At 37.3% G+C, this 5,895-nt stretch overlaps 1 pseudogene; it reads left to right on the forward strand.

Moving 5' to 3' along the window:
- Window positions 1-4,980: 4,980 nt before the first annotated feature.
- LOC101097708 lies at window positions 4,981-5,290 on the forward strand (annotated as a pseudogene).
- The last annotated feature ends 605 nt before the right edge of the window (window positions 5,291-5,895 follow it).

Raw genomic sequence — 5,895 nt, forward strand, 5'->3', positions numbered from 1 at the left:
CTATCACTCCAAAAAGAAACCACATACCTATTAGCCGTCATTCCCCATTTCTCTCCCTCCTCATCCTTCCCAACCACTTATCAAATTTCTGTCACTATTTGTCTATTTTGGACATTTTATGTAAACTGTATCACATAATATGTGCTATTTTGAGACTGGCTTCTTCCACTTAGTGGAATGTTTTCAAAGTCCATCCATATTGTAACATGTACTAGTACTTCATTTCTTTTTATTGCTGAATACTATATTTTATGGCTATACCTTATATTATTTATCTCTTGTTCAGTTGATGGACATTTGAATTGTTTCCATGTTGGGGGTCTTTATTAACAATTCTGCTATAAACATTCGTGTACAAGTCTTTGTGTGAACATTTGTTTTAATTTCTATTGGGTATATAACTAGGAGTGGAATTGTTGAGGCATAAGGTAACGCTATGTTTAAATTTTTGAGGAACTGCCAAACTGTTTTCCATACAGGCTGCAACATTTTGTATTTCCACCAGCAACATTTGGGAGTTCCAATTTTACCATATCTTTATCAACACTTATTATTACCTGTTCTTTTATCCACCACCCTAGTGGATATGAAGTTGTAGTTTATGGTGATTTTTGATGGCACTGCCCTGACGGCTAATGATGTTGAGCATCTGTTCATTTTCTTTTTTTAACATTTTTTTAATATTTATTTATTTTTGAGAGACAGAGAGAGACAGAGCACAAATGGGGGAGGGACAGAGAGAGAATGAGACACAGAATCCAAAGCAAGCTCCAGTCTCAGAGCTGTCAGCACAGAGCCCCATGTGGGGCTTGAACTCACAAACCATGAGGTCATGACCTGAGCCAAAGTCGGACACTTAACCAACTGAGACACCCAGGCTCCCCAAGGATCTGTTCATTTTCTTAATTACCATTTATATGTACCTTCTTTGGGAAAATGCATATTCAAAAACTTTGCCCTTTTTAAAAATTGCATTGTAGACTTTTACTGTTGAGTTAGAAGGTATTATTATATATTCTGGATACTAAATCCTTATAGATATATGATTTGCAGATATTTCCTCCCATTGTGTTTTCAAAATTTTACCCTTTTGCTGATCTCTTCTTTTGATTGGAATATTTAATATATTTACATTTAATCTAATTACTGATAACTTAGAATTTATGTCTGCTATTTTGCTATTTGATTTTCATATGTCTCATGTTTTTCCTTCTATTTCTTTATTCCTTACTTTGTGGTAAATATATATTTTCTAGTATATTTTTCAATTCTTTTGCAGTTATTTTAATAAATATTTGAGTTATATCCTTAGCAGTTTTCCTGAGGATGACAATTACCATCATAACTTGAAAACATATACTTCAATATAATGCAATCTTAATTTCAATTATATATACACATTGCTCCTGTATATCTCAGTCCTGTATGCTACTTCCCATGAACTAGATCTTAATACATTATAAATATATCAACTCAGTTTATTTTTTTAATTATTTTTTGCAGAGAAAGAGTGTGAGTAGCCAAGAAGGGAAGAGAGAGAGAGAGAAAAGAGAGAGAGAGAGAGAGAGAGAGAGAGAGAGAGAGAGAATTTTAAGCAGACTCCATGTTCAGCATGGAGCCCGACATGAGCTCAATCCCACAACCCTGGATTCATGACCTGAGCCAAAATCAAGAGTTGGATACTCAAATGACTGAACCACCCAGGCGCCCTTCAACTCAGTTTCTTAATTATTGTTTCATGCAGCTTTTAAAAATCAGATAGGAAAAAAGAGTTATAAACCAATAATGGACTTAATATCATATTTTATATTTTACTATATACTTACCATTACTAGTGCTATTGATGGATTGATTCGTTGATTAGAATTACTATATAGTGTCTTTTTATTTCATCCTCAGGACTCAATTTTCTGGCAAAAAATTTGCTATGTTTTTGTTTATTTGGGTGATATGTTAATTTCTCCTTTATTTTTGAAATATAGTTTTGCTAAGTATGGAATTCTTGGTCAACATTCTCTCTGTCAGCACTTTAAATATACCAGCTCATGGCCTTCTGGCCTTCAAGATTTTTGTTGGAAAATTGTTATAAATCTTATTAAGGTTTTCATCTTTTTAAAGTTTATTTATTTACTTTGTGGGGCAGAGGGGCAGAGAGAGAGGGAGAGAGAGAGAATCCCAAGCAGGCTCTGTGCTGTCAGTACAGAGCCTGGTGAGGGGCTTCATCCCACAAACCATGACATCATGAGCTGAGCTGCAATCAAGAGTTGGACGCCCAGCAGACTGAGCCACCCAGGTGCCCCAAAATTTTCTTTTATGTGATGATTTACTTCCTTCTTTCTGTTTTTAATATTCTTTCTTTGTACGTGGTTCTGAATTTTGATTATGATGTACATAGGTGTGGATCCCTTTGAGTTTATCTTACTTGGAGAGTTTTGAGACTTTTGGATATGGGACATAGTATTTTTCATCAAACCTGGGAAATGTTCAGCCATTATTTTTAAAAATATTCTTTGTGCCCATTCCTCTCTTCTCTCCCTTTGGGACTCACGAGATGTCTTTGTTGGTATTCTTGATGGTGCCTGACAAGTTTCTGAGGCTCTGTTTAATTTTCTTAATTCTTATTTTCTTTCTGTTCATTGCAATGAATAGTTATAATTGACCTATCCACAAGATTACCGGTTCTGGGGTGCCTGGGTGGCTCAGTTGGCTGAGCCTCCAACTTCAACTCAAGTCATGATTTCATGGTTCATGGATTTAAGCTCCATGTCAGGCTTTGTGCTTTGGATTATCTGTCTCTCTCTCTCTCTGCCCCTACCCCGCTCACACTCCGTCTCTCAAAAATAAATCAACATTAAAGTTCTTAAAAATTTTTTAATGTTTATTCATTTTTGAGAGAGAGAAAGAAAGAAAGAAAGAAAGAAAGAAAGAGCGGGAGAAGGGCAGAGAGAGAGGAAGACACAGAATCTGAAGCAGGCTCCAGGCTCTGAGCTGTCAGCACAGAGCCTGATGTGGGGCTCAAACCCACAAACCACCGTGAGATCGTGACCTGAGCCAAAGTTGGACTCTGACTGAGCCACCCAGGCACCCCAATCTTAAAATTTTTTTAATGTAGGGGTGCCTGGGTAGCTCAGTCTGTTAAGCATCTGACTTTGGCTTAGGTCATGATCTTGCAGTTCATGAGTTGGAGTCCAGCATCGGGTTGTATGCTAACAGCTCAGAGCCTGGAGCCTGCTTCTGATTCTGTGTGTGTGTGTCTCTCTCTCTCACTGCCCCTCCCCCACTCTCTCTCTCTCTCTCTCTCTCTCTCTCTCTCTCTCTCTCTCTCAAATAAGGTAGTAAACATTAAAAAATTAAAAAAAAACTAATATTACTGGTTCTTTCATTTGTCAGTTCGGATCTGCTGGGGAGTTCCTTTAGTGAATTTTTATTTCAATTATTGTACTTTTCAGCTTCAGATTTTTAAATGAATTTTCTAGCTTTATTTTATAGTCTCTATTTATTGAGATATTGTTCTCATACTTTATGTATAGACATGATTTCCTTTAGTCTTTGAACAAATTTATAATTGATTTAGTCTTTGTCTATTAAATGAAATGTCCAGGCTTTCTCAGTGAGACTTTCTTTTGACTGCTTACTTTACTGTATATGGACCATTTATATTTGTTTCTGTGCATGTTTCATAATTTTTGTGGAAAGCTGGACCTTTATATAATATAATGTGGCAATTCTAGAAATCATAATCGGCTTCCTTTACTCAGAATTTATTTTTATGGTTGTTTGTTTAGTGAATCTCCTGTACTACATATTTAAAGTCTGTATTCTATGTCAAGTATGGCCACTGAAGTCTCTGCTTGGTTAGGGTATCTGTCAGTGAATTACTGGAGAGCTTTCCTTAAATACTTTTTTTTTTCAATGTTTATTTATTTTTGGGACAGAGAGAGACAGAGCATGAACGGGGGAGGGGCAGAGAGAGAGAGGGAGACACAGAATAGGAAACAGGCTCCAGGCTCTGAGCCATCAGCCCAGAGCCTGATGCGGGGCTCGAACTCACGGACCGCGAGATCGTGACCTGGCTGAAGTCGGACACCCAACCGACTGCGCCACCCAGGCGCCCCCTTAAATACTTTTAACCAAAACATTTTCTAGGCTTTGACAAGGTGTTCTGTGTGCATGTTGAAGTCTGGTGTCAACATTCTGGCAAGCAATTGACAATTCTGCCTTAGCCTTCACTGTTTGCTGTACAGAGCCTCTATAGGACCTCCAAAGATGAGAGAATAGGGCATTTCAGATCTTCCTGAACATGCACAGAACTTGCATATGCACTTGGCCTCAATTTCCAGGAATATGCAGGATGTCTTCAAGGCCCACAATATTTGCCAACTTTTCCTTTTATGTTTTTAGTCATAATATTATTTGGTCCAACTGTTATCACTGCTTCAGGAAGCAATTATATTAAACAGTTGCCACTTATTGTTTTTGATTCTTTTGATAACCCAGGGAAATGCTGTTCCCAGTAAGTTCAGAGTCAGATCAAGCAAAAACATTCCCTGAGAGTGGGGGTTTCTGAGTAATTGCCAGATGAGTCTAATAATGGCAGTTCTCTAGGGATGGGGATTTAGGGTGTTCCAAGCCTGTATTTCCCCTTCTAGTATTATTCAGTAGCTTGTGTTAATGCACTATGATTACTAGACTGATTTCAAGGATACCACAGAGCTGAGGAGAAGAAAATGAGTATAAGGGCAAGCAAAACCTGCTGTTATTTACAAGATTAACCATTTTTCTTGAATAAATGCTTCTTGAATGGTTGTAAATATTTGGTTAATTTCCAGAGTTTTGGAAAAAATGGTTTTAATAATTTTTACTACTGTTTTTGTTTTTGTGGAGGAGCCGACTTTCAGACGTCCTTACTCCACTATTCATAAGGTACTAGCCCCATTTTGTACAATTTAAAGATTTTTTTTGACTTTTCATCCTGGAACCATGGCCTAATTTGTCTGTAACCTTGAGGAGAAGGCCCTGATGCTGGTGAATGCTGCTGTGACTTATGTGTAGCCTTGACTGGCCACATTTTGGCACTATGCCAAGGTTGAGATGGTTCACCTAACCCCTGCTGACATCCCTGCAGCTATTCAGAGCTTGAAAAAAAATAATCAAGAGTGCTCAAACTGGTAGCTTCGAACAGCTCACAGTTAAGCTCTGCTAACTGGTTTTGGTGGCCACTGAGGTGTGGATGTGGTTTTATGTCAGTGAGATCATGGGTAAGTGTGGCATCATTGGCTATAATGTTTGAGGACCAATCTTGAACATCTGTTTTTGGTTTCTTATTTGAGTGTTCTTGGACCATGTGTGATCAGACTGGTATTTGAATAAAATAAGATAATGTATCAAAAAAACAGTTTTTATATATTCTTATTATATTTATCTTTGATATTTTCTAATTTTGTTAAAATTTAAAGTAGGATAGATTACTCACTTATAAATTATGAAGTATAGTGAAGAAAAGAACCTTTTGCTTTTTGTTTATCCTGTACCCAGAAATCTTCCTAAATTACATAATCCATTTTTATAGTTTTTCTATAAAGTGGAATTTCATTTTTAAAATAATTTTTTAATGTTTATTTTTGAGACAGAGAGAGAGAGAGAGGAGAGAGAGAAAGTGTGAACAGGGGAAGGGCAGAAAGACAGGGAGACACAGAATCTGAAGCAGGCTCCAGGCTCTGAGCTGTCAGCACAGAGCCCGATGCAGGCCTTGAACCCATGAGACATGAGATCATGAACTGAGTCGAAGTCGGACACTCAACTGACTGAGCCACCAGGTGCCCCTAAAGTGGAATTTTTTTAGTTTTCTAGATCAACAATTAAATCAACCACAAAAACAAAAAAAGTTTCTTGGTT

The sequence above is a fragment of the Felis catus genome, chromosome X (assembly GCF_018350175.1).
Source record: "Felis catus isolate Fca126 chromosome X, F.catus_Fca126_mat1.0, whole genome shotgun sequence".
Taxonomy (NCBI): Eukaryota; Metazoa; Chordata; class Mammalia; order Carnivora; family Felidae; genus Felis; species Felis catus.